Raw genomic sequence first — 14,654 nt, 5'->3', positions numbered from 1 at the left:
GACTTACCTGAAAAGAAGAAGAAGATATTGTTAAAATCATCGCTATTTAGTACATTATGGATGGTCCAAAATTATAATGCGAGAAACGTGACTTGGCACGATCCTCTCACGCAAATTTCTGGGTACATAACAGTTCCATCACGTTTTACATCTTGCATAAGTTACGTCCTACAAAATGCATGTTGCCTAATTTTCCTCCCACATAACTCGTGGAAGGGTTAAACATGAAAGGGTTAGGCTAAAAGCTTCCATCGCTGCTTTTCCACCGGTGAGATCGTGGAAACCTATTCGCCATTGCCTCTCGTCGGGAGTCTCTTTGTTCCTAAGATCTCGCCCCTCGCCCGCTCACCGAACTCATGATGTAATAGAAGCAAAATAGCGGGATAAATGCAGGTAAGCCGTTCCCGCCCGGTCGGGCGTAAGAGCCGGAATATCTCTTACGTTTCCTGGGGTTATTTGCCCCCTCGCCTCATTCGTGAGGGCTAAAGCACGTAATGAAAATAGTCCCTCCTAATTCGGCGCGATCTCTGACCACACGGCTCGTCCTCTCCTATCTAAAAATAACCCCCGCGCGCCCGGACCCCCTCTCATTACGACCCCTGTAATAACGACCGTGCCGTCTACGATCTGTGCCATTTCGTTCCTCCGATGGCTACACCGACACACGTGGGACTTATTGCCGGACACGTAGGAGGAATTTCCTTTCGAAACATTTCACCTCGGAACATGTGAGCGCGCCACGTGTTGAGAGGGGGAAAAAAAATCGCGTGGAACGTGCTCGTGGTATATTATCGATAGTACGAGGATTTATCAGCGAGAGTAAAGAAACGACGTTTGATGCCGGTAGCGTTGAAAGCGATTCGGGAAGTAATAATTGTTGGGCGAAACCCCCCCCCCCAGCTCTGTGACATAATCAAGGGGTGGTTCGTAGTAGAACCATTTCAACAAGATCTCCGCGTCGTAATATAATCTCGTAATAACCGTTCTCCACCCTCGTGCGCGTGGTGCCTAGTAGATCGCGTAGCGAGATACAATTCTATCTATTAGACGTTCCGACGTACGCAGGCCAAGGAATAGACTAGAAAGGACGTAAAGGAAGCAGCGTACCCCGCGCCATTTATCACGAATCTCGCTCTATAATCTAGATTACTGAAACAATGGCTCTAGAAGGCGAATTTTCTTCTTTCTCATTCTTTCAGATACTATCCCCGCGGTGCGAAAAATCGTAATGCGTAAGCGCGACCACCCAAAGAGCGCTCTGATTCAGAAATTCCAAGTATTCCAACGGGTAAAACGTGAAATGTCCTGTACCGATATTTCCCCTTAAAGTTTCATATCAGTCCACAACTATGTACAAGTGTAGAAAAACAAAATGAAATATTACAAAATTGAAGAGATTTAATCCGCGAACGTTTTCTAAGCTATCGATTTGTTTTTCTTAAGACACACGCAATTACGATGTGAACTCGTCCAGAGAGCAGATACGCACGCACCGGTGAAGTAAATGTCCCAGTGAACACGTCCTAATGATTGAAACATTAATATTTGCATTTAATATTAAAACATTTTTAAACAAGTAGAATATTCTTAAGGTTGCCAGTAGTAATTAACAATATTGGTGATTTTGTTGACCGTATCTGGCGATTAAAATTCTTATTGCGAAAAAATATTACCCCAGCCGGGATTCGAACCCGGGATCGACAATCATATCGACGCACAGTTCTGAAAAGTCGAAATAAACGCGTGAACAACATCTTAAGTAATATACATGTTATTGCGAATAATATTACCACAGCCCCGGTGGTCGAGCTGGCTAAGACGCCCGTCACGGATTGTAGGGAGGTCCCGGGTTCGAATCCCGGCTGGGGTAATATTTTTTCGCAATAAGAATTTTAATCGCCAGATACGGTCAACAAAATCACCAATATTATTTTTAAACAAGCTTTGGAAATTTGGTTAAAAGGTATGCCAATTTAAAACATTATTCAATGAGCATACAATCATACAGTCTGTATTATTCGATAATGAAAACGTTATTAAATCTTTAGATAAAAGGGAATTGTTTAGTATTTTGATAAAAATTATCATTAACATTATTGTGTTTTCTATTGTCTTTCGATGGGTGACAAACAAAAGTTTCATATAAACGTTTTGTTGGCAATTGCATTTTGTCAGTAATTTTGATTACTTATTAACAAAAGCGTAAAACTGATCGTGCTTTCTTACTCATAGTCCAGGGCCACTGGGATATTATTTTTATCTTGTATGGAACCAAGAGCAGGAAGCAGCAGCCGCGGTGGCTTTGTCTGTTATCGCTAATCCTCCTCAGTTCTCTAATTCTCCCATACGATCGTTAAAGCATCGCCTACCCTTAGTTAGAGGAACCGACATTCATCTCTCTTTTTCCCGGGTGCCCCCCTCGTCCCACGGGAAGAGCCTCTCAGTCTATCAGCAGTCCGCGCTTTTCGGCCGTCGGCAGTCAGCCACGACGATAGAGCGTAATTCCAAGCTCTTATCAGTCGGCACCTCCGACCTCGAGGGATGCCTTTGTCGTTGGAGGCGGCGAGCCAGGAAGAAGGATAATCCTCTTCCTTGCTCTCTGACTACCGGCGAGGGAGAGGAGAAGGCATTTCGCGCTTCACGGCTGCTCGTTACAAAGTCTCGGTTATCTGGCCAGGAAGGAGAGAGACTCGGAAGACAGCGGGAGAGGACGGCGAATGTGTCGCCTGAAGAGGTGTCAAGGTAGGCGTAATTTCCTGAGAATGGAGACTCAAGTGATGGAAGGTTATAGACAGGGAGCTTGAGTGAAGAGTGGAGAACGAGGGAGAGGGCGGAACTAATCGTGTAATCCCGTGGCTACCAGTAATTGACGGCATTTGCATATCTTCCGCGCTAAACGTTCGGCCGAACGAGGTGAACGGAGGGGCTTCCTCGTCTACTCACCCTCGGCACTTCTTTTCTGTGCGACGCGAGAGACTTCCGCGGACTCTTTCTACAGACGAGGCAAGAAACAACCAACGGTTCCAACGACAAAAAGCACGCGAGAGTCACTTTTCGGCGATCGATATGAATAATTAAAGTAACATCGCAAATTAGCAATGCAGGAGGCATAACTTCAATTTTATCGCGTCGTCCATTATATCGTAAAATGTTACAAATATGTGGGCAATCCCATCGAGTCGGGAACATTTCCCTTCAAGTTGCTCTTGTTTCTCTTTCTCTTTTCTCTGCATTTCTCGCATACCTTTTCCGCTCCAACTTATCCTAATATTACGTCAAATATGTTATTCGCGTCATCTCATTTTCTTGCGAAATAACCCGTGAATATTGGGCAAACTGAGACACGTTCCAAGCGATCGAGTGAGTAACGTTGCACGTGTGATCGTTCGTGAACGGGGATTCGAGCGGGAACGAGCGCGGGAACAAAGACGGGGGGGGGCCCAGCTCCTCTCTCTCTCCCGAGGAACGAAGACGCGCGACGGGGAGAGAAAGACATCGTGTAATCCTGCCGCCACCAGTAATTAGCGACATTTGCATATCTCTCTCGCTGACTGTCCTGCGCCGCAGCGGCAGCAGGAGGAAGCGATTTACATGCGAATGGCCCCACTTTGAGCGCCGCAAAAATGACTGCGTTCTCGTAAATAAGAACTGTTTACGAATGCCGAGGAGCCTCCGCGCACCGTGGGAGAAATTGCGGAGCGCCGAGGTAAGGAGGGTTCGCGAGAAAAGCTCCACGAAACGGTTATGAGGTGCGAGAAGAAGCCCCGAAGCCGGCGATCTCCGCGGCATTAACGGAGCCGAATAAACCGTGAGAATTAAATTAAATTTCTTTCTACGTAAATAAATCACCGACTGCCCCCGAGAAACTTCTTTCGAAGTTGTTAGGGTTGATTGCAACCTCAGTGACTACCAATTACTCGCAATTAACTGGATGTTCTCGCGCGATGTGTGATTCGAAGAGGAAAGAAAAAGGTCCAAGATCGAAGGATCCATTTCTAATTATCTCGATAATTGCGCTCGTAAAAAGCGCTGTAAACGTCAGTCACCTTGCGCTCGGAGTCTTGCCGCTCGCATCAAGTTTCGCCGGAAAGTTTCGCGAAAAAGCTTTTACGACCGGGGCGAATGTTGGTCGTCGCCTTAGTATTTCGCTTTGCATAATTGCGACATAATTCGCGCGCTTTATCGTTCCTCCGTGTCCTTAATGTCTCGGAAAGTTTTCGGACCCCGGTTCTGGAATCGTGGGAGGGCGGCGACAATGCCTCGTTAGAGCCTAATGCCACCGTGAAAGAACTAAGATTAAGAGTTGTAAACCACCTTGCAAATTGCCGACTGTCCTAGAAAGCGCGGAATCGAACGGCGTTAACGTCACGGCAAAAAAAAATATCGGCGGAGAAAGAGACTTCACCCGGCAACAAAATTGAAAACCGGATAGAGAAAGAAGCGCGAACAACGGTGAGAGTATCGCCATGAAACACCGATAGAGATAACGAATCAAATTACGATAATAGAATTTAAAAAAAAATTAGGCACAATTGCGCTTCATTCCAACAAGTAAAATATGTGTACTTTCATGCGGACGTCTTTTAAGGGGCGATCGCTTTTGCGACGGGGAAAATCCGGCTCTGAATCAGTACGTAGGAGGAAGTGCGTCGACGAAAATTGGAAATACGTTCCGGCGGGAAGATAGAGCAAGGGATTCGCGAGGGAGCGAGGGTCCACCTACGGGAGGCACGGACGAGTCGGAGTGAGACAACTGCGTGGCGGCACGCTTTATTGCTAATAGGATGTTGCCCGGTTAATTCCCAGCAGAGAAGCTGACTCGAACGAACGGAGAGTTCGTAAAGTTTCGGAAGGGGAGGGGGATGACTCCTGCAGAGAAGGTGGTGGTGGTGGTGGTGATGGTAAAGCAGAGGGAGAGAAAGAGAGAAAGAGGAGGAGGAGATGGAAACGGAGGTGGAGGTAAAGGGTATTGCGCGACGGGGCAACCCTTGAAATTTTACTGCGAAACGCCCGTCCCGATGAATTTGCATGGAAATTCGCCGTCGAGGCGAGACGTACACCTCGCGAGAGAATTAACTCGGTTACGTCTAATGAGCGCCGAAGATGGCGAGAGAAACTTGGTAGAAGGCGCCGTCGAAAGGGTAGCACCCGCGATCGATCCGACCCAAGTTCGCGGTGCACACATTGGCTACGATCGAGTGCGGCGGTGAGTACATTAAAGCCGAATGTTAGATGCCCTTTCACGTCGATATTGATCCTAATAACAAATTACACCGGCAACGGCGTAATTGCGATAGTTTCTCCTGCAACCACGGAGACAGCTCACGACTGTTTTACAGATTTATTTCACTGTTACAGACGTGGCAATAGAGAAAATAAATTGCACTCGATACAATCGATTGCGTCTATAGCGTCAGTGGTGGTTAAAACCGCAAATATTGATTATTTTTCATTATTGCGCAATGGAAATTTGTAGATGCCCCAGGGAGCTTTACCTTTGGCGAGAAATAAAAGCAATTTTCGGTTCATTGACTAGTCGGCGTGTGCCTTTTATTATGCCAAACTGGATAGAGATCGCGCATGATAAAACAGCGAGACGCCTGGGGCGACTCGTCGCGAGGCAAACCTCGAATAACGTGATTTGCGGAAGAACTTGCGGGCCGAGTGAGAAAACCTGCGCAGGGATGCGAGAAAATGGCGAACGGGGGAGAGCTACGGGCGGAAACGAAGAAAAGCACTCGCGATACCGCGACAAAACTCGGGCGCGACGCGGCGAAACTCTCGTTTAAATTATAAAATTACTAAGCCCGTGTATAAGCCTGTCCGTAAGCTTCTTACGGGAGTTAACTAACCTCATAAAATTAGTGGGTAGGTGTAAACTCGCTCCTCCTTGCCAGCCGACCCTAGACATTCTCTGTCTGCTCGCCCCTCCTCCGCCCACCCTCTTCTTAACGCCGAAACCACCATGCCCGCGCGCTACCTCAGCTTCCGTCACCTCGTAAAACCCAGTCGAGACAATGCGAGAATGTAGCGAGCAGCGCAATGAAACCCTCCCCCCCCCCCCTTCCCTCCTTTCCCGTGTACAAACCCTCAAAAAGCAGAACCCTTCCTCGGGCATCCCCGGCGATATCCCCGATGTACTCCGTAACATCCCCGGCGCGGCTTACCTTCCCGTTGAAATGTCGAGAACATGCGAGAGAGCGTTCCCGATACTTCGCCCCGAAATGGTCGGAACAGAACCGAAGGGTTCCTTGCACGAGAATGGAAATGTTACTGATAAAAACTGAAAAGAGTCGGAGGTTTTTTCCCCGGGTGATAGCATATAATTACGGTAATTATGTTTCCTGAAAATGTTTGCCACATCTTCATGTTATACGGATAACATGAAATTTCTCCATTCATTCGGAGAACGAATTTTCAGTCTACTCATTCAGCTACGAGCCGTATCGCTTCTTCGAAACAATAACGAGGTGCTTGCCTTTAACGAAGAAAGTTTCGGCGTGGCGCGGCGTAGTTACCGGCTATTCATATCGTCGTCTCCACCAGCTGGATGGGCATGTCTGCTGTACGTATGCAAGCACCTCTAAGTACCGGTCTGCGCCGCATAAATTAAGTGAACCGCGTGTTTAAATGCAAAGCAAGATCTGCGAATAAAATGGACTCGGGAGGTAAGAAGGGACAAAAAAACAGAGAAGGCGGCAAAGGACTAAGAAAACGACTCGGTGCTTCATCCAGCGACTGTTTGCTCTAAATATGCATGGAGCACGATCGAAGCTTTCATATATATATATATATATATATATATATATATATATATATATATATATATATAATACGTACGCCTTCGTCTCGGCAAAAAATTGAGTCACGTAGCATGGAAACGGAAGCAATGACAAAGTACTTTTTTTTCCCGCGAACAAACCAATAGGGACGATGGCGCGACGAATTCAAAACGTATCTTTTTGTTGGTAAAATTGCACTCTGTTGCCGAGTCACTACTTTTTTTACACAAAACTATTTGCACGTACCGAAACATTAACATGCTTTATTACAAATGTTAAATCATATCAAGTAACAAAAAGGAGTCTAGAGCCTCAACAAGGTTATTAGTTCCACTAAAGTAATTTTAATTATAAAAGCACATATATATAAACGTTTCGGTCCTTGTTGGACCAACCTCGGTATGAAAATGTAAGTTTGATTTAGTTATACATAGATAGAATCGCAAGTTAAATATATTATATATTACCAACTCATAACTGCTTATAATATTTTTGTCTTTTATTTTAGCACTAATGACTGTGTAATTCTCTACTAACAATCAATTTGTAAATCCATCTATGCGGTAAAACCGATGACAATTTTTATGTCCTTAAATTTATACTTTTGACTGCGAAATTCTATTTATATATTTAACTTGCGAATCCATCTATGTACTAAATCGAACTTATCTTTTTTATACCGAGGATCGTTCAATAAGGACCGAAACGTTTATATATGTATAATAAAAATTATTTTATTGGACACTATAACCTTGTTCAGGCTCTGAGCCCCGTTTTATTACTTAATTTCATCATACGAGCCATTATTATTTATGTTAAATCGTAGTTACGTATCATTCATGTATCTTCTATAAATAATTATATCAGCGAATCTTAGCTGTCTCCACCCGGAAGTCGCTTGGATTGCGCAAGAGAATTTTGGCCCACGCGCTATTAAGGAGTCAAAATGAGGAGACAGCCGGTAGAAAATTTTATGACAAGGGTCGAAGATTGCGCGATTAACATATCCGCTTTATACGCCCAGAACTAGCGTGTATTTACTTTTCGACCCTTTCAACCTGTTACGGTCCGTGATGAGAGTAGAGATGTGCGTCCGTGTCGGATAGAGATAATAAAATTAATTCGCAGGATGTCTCGCAGGAGACTACGAATCTCTTAAACGAGGAATCTGCATTTTAAATTTCGACGCGAAGTCACTCTGACGCTCGAAAATTATTTCGTTATTTTCAAACGCTTATCGCTATGTTCAGAGATCAAATCGCTCTTGTAGAGAATTAAGCGCGACTTAAATACCAGAATGCAAATAACATAAAAATGTTGCACGATAGTAAACAATGTGATGGGTTCATAAATATTTAAAAGAATGTGCGCGCGCATGTGTACGAGCATGTTACTGACACGAAAGGTGCAAGAAACAATTTATTTAAATAGCGTCGACAAGAAGAGCGGTATTATCTGGCATAATACCGTATTACCTGAGATAATACTGTATTATCAGTAATTACTTATTCAATAGTACGTGATAAGATTCGCAAAAAGTGCAGAAAATTTCGCAAGACAGTGACAGTAATGTGTTATGTCAATGTTGTACTCTATTACTATTCAGATTGTATCAAATTATTTCACACGATACCGAATGTAGCAACAATTCTGAGGATTATATTAAAAAGAATAAAATTACGCAAGTTCTCAGTATGGGCGTTTTCCAGCAAGAAACATAAATGACACAGTAGTTCATTTCATTACGGCATTGTTGTTTGGCGAACTTTAGACAAAGATGAAATGATTTATTGTGTTGCACTGTCAACTGTGTTTCTTGCTGGAAAATGTCCACCATTGATGTTGTTGCACAAAATGTCAGATATCAAATAGCCAACAGTTTAAAACGCAATCGGAAAGATTCGGCAAACCACAGAGCGTGTAAATGATGAGAAAGTGACCCGGCACGAAATTGCGGCGGTGGAGACGGACGTCACCTGATAGCCTCACAAAAACGACCTGCCAAATCGAGAATCCGACCGGTACCGCACCCAGCCATTGTTAACGAGGACACAATGTCACGCTATATAATACACAATGCACTCTCGCCAGCGCATTAATGCGCAATGCAGCGCGCGTTCGTAGCCACATCGCGGAACGTTTATGTGTTTTATCGTCTCTTAGTTCATCGAACTAAAAAAAAAGAAGAGTGCTGTAAATTAAAACTGCATTACCGGTTCTAACAATTCACTCAGAAAAAAGATTTAGGTTAAACAAAAATGAGATACGTGAAATCGTGTTTTTTTGAATCCACTAAATTATTTATTTACTTCTACTAAAACATTCGCTAGATTTGTAGAAATAAATATGAATTCTCTTAGAGATTCCAGTCCCAATCAAATAAGATTTTGGTTAAGAAATCATTTCTTTGAAATTAAATAAAAGCCTAGTAAAGTCAAAATTCGAAGAACCTTTGTTCGATTTCGAAGAAACATTTTTCTGGGTGTCGTTTCTGGCCTTGATTACTAATTAACTAAAGCGTTTCATTTTACGTCATATTTATTTGACAAATTATCGAGTAAAATTTTGCTAAATGAGTGACCGACGATGAGTGTCACAGCATCAATTGCGATTTTTAATATTTCAGCTACTACATCTATCAAAAATACAGTCCATTCTCCGCACACAATTCTTTTCTCGAAATAAAATATAAAAAATTTTCAATTTTACCAATGGCACTTAGTCGCTCAAATGTTATTAAACTCGCGCGTTTCGATCATCGATCGCGCGTCCGATGCGGCCACCGAGCGGCTCTATCGCGACCCACCATCGCTATCCTATCTCTTTTTTTTTTTCGTCGGAAACAATGTTACCGGGCAGCATTTAATTTCCTGACCGCCGTACACGGCCGGCGCCAATCTCCTCCGGTAATTTCAACCGCGCGACAGTTTCGCGTCGGTGCGACGGAGAATCGAACGTGCGAGAGAGCTGAGCCGGCGCCCGAATGTGACATTATCTCGCGACGCCGACGCCGGTCGTCGTCGTCCCCTCGTCGAGACTCCAGACGCGGTAACGTGCAGGCCAGAGCGAGGCGCGTGTTCGCCCGATAGGAACGTTGTCGGAGAACTTCCTGACGACGATAACACGTGCGACACGTCTCGATCTCGCGTCTGTTCGCACGCCAGCCAAGACTCGGAGTGACCCATCATCGAAAATTTAGCGTTAAACACGACCCGTTAACAAATTTTCAATTGGAGTATTGCAATAAATCCAAGATTCAAACTTATTAAAAGTCTACAATACAAAATGTATAAAATATTTCACGATATTGAGAATGATTTTAGATCGACCTACGATATCTCAATTATTTGCAAGAAATGTTTCCGTAATTACGATTTTATAGAAACAATCAAAATGCTTGATACGGTCGAGGAGAGGAAGAGATGGTAAAGAAAGCTCATGCCGAGCTCCATTCGCCGTCGAGAGCCCTTAATCACGACGAGACGCCCGAAGTTAAGGAACGAAGGGAGCACGGCAGCACAAAAATGGGAACGGACTCGTATTTCCTGTCGTATTTATACCGGCGAGGAACGGCAAGAAAACCGCGTCACGGGGCGTTTCGTGCAACGGAACAATGCGGTCTGAATGCAGGCACCGTGACGCCGAAAACGCATCGCGTTTCGTACACCTCCATCTTGTCCGATTAATCACGGACCTGGGAGGCACGGAGTTTCCGGTATCCCTTCTTCAAGAAGGTGGGACAAAGGGACTCGAGGGAAACGGACGAGCGTGGCGCCCGTGTTACTCGTCAAAGCCGAGGAATGATGCGTGCATATGTAATTACTCGTGCTATGAGCGCGTGTCCGCGAAATGTTAAAGAACAAAGTCTGGCCTAAAAACGTGTACGAGGAGCGCAAATTGAAACTCCGCCACCCTCGTCCCTTTAACTTACGGATATTGATATGCGATATTTAGTACGGGGGGGTTTTTTTTTTATGGCCGTAGAGGAGAATTAACAGGGAGAAAAAATGCGCCCGTCACGCCGCGTTTAATATTTTATAAAGCCCATCGCCCGGCGAAATAAAAACGGAAGACACGCGAGAATGTACGAGCGCACCAGAAAAATGGACAATGAAGAAGGAGCAGGGGAAGGAATGCAGACACGTAAAAAGTGACGATTGTTAATTAAATCCGGTAAGCCGCGGGGGAACCTGGTTTCGACCGCTCGCCATCATCATCCGTTCTATTTTCGTATTTGTCTTGCGGCTCTCGTCTCGAAATGTTTATTCTGCCGCCGGTGCAGAGCGGCAAGATATAAGACGGACAAATCCCCCGTTTAAAAAGCTTTTATTCGCTGCGTGCGCGCCATCGGCGAGTTACAATTTTATTCGAATTAATAATTTGACCGAAGCAGTGATCTCTCAAAGAGATCTGTATGGAAATAATTGGATTCTCGTTAAAAAAAAAACTACTTTGACTTCGGTTATGCAACAGAAATGAGGACAACTTTCTCGCAATACGTTATAGAGCGGCAGAGTAAATGTAAATTAATATAACGAATATTCTTCGCCACACACATACCCACGTCGAAAGTATGAAGTACGCAATTTTTACACTGATTGTGAGAAAAAATTCTTGGACAATTTATTTGTGGCATATAATGTTTATTTCACTGAAATGAACATTCTTTGTGGCATATAATGTTTATTTCAGTGAAATAAATATTATATGCCATAAATAAATTTTCAAAGACTTTTTCTCAGTGTACTTTTACTTATTTCCATTTATTATACTTATAGAAATTTGTAAGTTAAATTATTGCATCCGTTCGAGAGCATTATACTTCCTTAAGTGACTTTCTTAGTCTCGGAGCATTGACAAAAAAAAACGAAATTAATACGCGCCATTAATATCGCGGATCGCCGCACTACGAAATGTATAGTCTCTTTTACGTTCGATTAATCGACCCCTTCTTACGATAACAAACTCTGCTTCAAGGAACAGACGTCCTCGATTAAAAGTTTCACGCGATTGTAATGTCTGCATGCGCAGATCCCCATACGGCGTACAAAGACTGCGAGAATGGGAGAAATAAGGAGCCCCGCGCTGGTCCTCCCTTTAGTCCTACGGATTGAATTACCGCTTGTATTTCACGTTGGTTTCGCGAAGTGGAAGCTGGTATAGAGCTAGAAGCCAGCGGAGAAGGGCCTAAGCAAAAGGCCGGCTGCTGGGCCACGTTAATTGGACGGATGATTCCACTAAATCCTAAGAGCCTGGAAAGACCGAGGGCGGAGATTCGAAGGCGCTTTGTCAGAAATTAGAGGGAAAGCGCGGGGAAAAACGTAGCCGAAGCCGTGACGTCCTGCAACGCGGGCCTGAAGAAGCGAGGATAAGCACCGAGGATTGGCGTTTCCCCGAAGGAAACGACGCGGGAGAAAAAAAACGGCCAGTTAATCGCTTCGAGGGAAGAGGCCAATAATGACGGGCTTGAGAAGATGAGCCTGACACGATATGTATAAGATCAAATATAACTGTTGACAACTTGTATAATATCTACCCTCTTCTTTGGAATGACATTATCTAACACCGGATCGCGCGCGTCAAGATTTTGTATGTCTAAAAATACCCGGAATTTGATGTCCGTAACGCAGACGAAATTCGTTTAAAAAGTCTATTTGATATGGAAATAACCAATAAATATCAACAATCACTATTTATATAACACATATTAAAAAATCAGGAGTTAAATATTAGTAGCAAATATTCAATTTTATATATTAACGTATTCTTCGGTTTACCAATACAAATATGAATATTATATTGGCATATAATATTCGTATCCACATTGGAGAACAAAAAATCCTGAATAATGGATATCAAGAATGGGGAAACTATTTATCGCGAGCGTTGCGATGATAATAAGAAAATAGTCGCACTCGTATGGCTGTATATTGAACTGAAACAGCTTTCACATTCGCAGATACGAGCCATTTCGCAGGATATCGAGATAATTTACAATACGGGTCATACTATGGCGTACACTCTTAAACTACACTCGCGATGCATAGCGAGGGGTTAAGAGTGTTTTGTGCGCTTTCGTATCTCTCGTTCGATAAATTACTTTATTACGACTGACATGAATTGAGCGCGTACATGTGAGTGCCAGCAAATCTCCTTTGTGTGAATTCGTGGGTGGCTGGCTCGTTAATATATCGCGATACTTTTAAATTACCGCCGATTATTTTTTCCGCTCGCTCCCCTATCTAAACGCGCTCTCTCTCTCTCTCTATCAGGCGCTTTTGATGGATTGCAACGAAAGTGCAGTCTCTGTCGCACGAATAATGTTCGAAATGTACCGATGCTCTCGCAAATCGCGCCAATTATCGCGAATAATTAACGCGCCACACAATGGTAATTAAAAGTGCCGGTGTCAGCTTTAAATATGCAGAGAAAAGGGTTTATCACATACTTTTGAAGATAGGAGTCGCTTTTTGCGGATATACGTCGTATAGTGAAGGAGCGTCGTTCCTTACCTCGTTTTTGTACAATTTTTCTTATGTTAATAAATCAAATTATTGCGAGATAAATTTTGCCACTACACTAAAACTGCATTCGCTGTTGTTAAAAGTTTGTAAGGGGATACACGTGTTACCATGCCCTTTTATTGTAACTGTATCGTGCTTATCGCGACTATTCCGACATTTAGCACGATAACCCCTCCGACTCACGGTCCGACTGTTGCGAAATAGGCGAACAATAAACATTTTGTCGTTACGCCAATCGGGTGATAAGAGACCAATAAAGTTCCCCCCCAACTGACACCCTCGTAAAAGCGGCGGCAATGACCTCATCAGATCTGGATTCACACTTGAAAATCGTATTGCCGCGAAAACTAAAACGCGAAATAAAGGCCGTCTCGCTACAAATATATTATTTCCGCAAAATAATAAATTAAATGAAATTGCACATAGCATAATCTTTCAAAGAATTTAAATTATGAAAATAATATTTATTCCTATCAGAACGGGTTATTGAATTATCAAATTAAATTTTTGATATCTCTTCTTTTCGTTAAATTTCATTTTAATATTATTTTCCACATCTCTTTCAGTATATAAAGTACAATTTACGTGTCTACAATATTACCCGTCACAAATACTCTGTTTCTGCATTTTTTTTACAAAGATGATAAATTTATTTAGTTTTCCTATTTATTTGATTGACATTTGTTTCACTGGAACAACATATGCCTGTACGAAATATTTGTTTGAATAAAAATTTTGTTGTTTCATTCAAACAATCTTCATTATTTGATGGAAAAGATAACCTTATTTAAAGTTTTTTTAACCTTTCAGTAAAATAATTAAAGTTTCAGTAAAATAATTATATAATTTGGCCAGGCGCCTACAAAGTTCGGTGCTGCCACCGGTTGGCCGCCGAACTCGTAAGTAAAATCACGGCAGCCAGACATATAAGCGACATTTAATGGTCTATTCTTTATAGCTGAACATAGTGTATCTACTAATTCAGTGTTTATCTTTCTTCTTCTAATGAAGGAAAAATGGTTATGTGGAGGGAGAAAGATGTATGCATATACATTGTTTTTCACATATTTTCTGTCAAACGATAATGTTGTTTGAGACAAAACAGTAATGTCGTTTGAATTGAAGAGAAGATACCTTTTGTTTCAAACAAATATTTTATCTCAGACAAAGATATACAGGGTGAGTCTTTCCATATCCGACAAAATTTTTGAGAAGGTAGAACGGATCGAGATGAATGGAAAAGTCCTGTACCATTTTGCAATTTTCGTAATAGTTAACGAGTAATTAATTATTAAAAATCGTTGTCTTAGGCCGGCCTACCGCCCAATTCGAGCGCGTGGCAAGATGT

General features: G+C 42.9%; 1 protein-coding gene and 1 non-coding gene across 2 annotated transcripts in view; one reads left to right on the top strand and one right to left on the bottom strand.

The window, feature by feature from the left end:
* LOC105559723 (headcase protein) overlaps window positions 1-14,654 on the bottom strand; it is a 176,128-nt gene that overhangs the window by 45,457 nt on the left and 116,017 nt on the right. The window lies entirely within an intron of this gene.
* Trnav-cac lies at window positions 1,795-1,870 on the top strand. The gene is given in 2 exon segments: window positions 1,795-1,830; window positions 1,837-1,870. It is a non-coding gene; the product is annotated as a tRNA-Val (tRNA).

The sequence above is a fragment of the Vollenhovia emeryi genome, unplaced genomic scaffold (genome assembly GCF_000949405.1).
Source record: "Vollenhovia emeryi isolate VEMERY1.0 unplaced genomic scaffold, V.emery_V1.0 DF939257.1, whole genome shotgun sequence".
Classification (NCBI taxonomy): Eukaryota; Metazoa; Arthropoda; class Insecta; order Hymenoptera; family Formicidae; genus Vollenhovia; species Vollenhovia emeryi.
The sequence above is the reverse complement of the archived record's forward strand: the minus strand, read 5'-3'. Positions and strand labels throughout refer to the sequence as shown.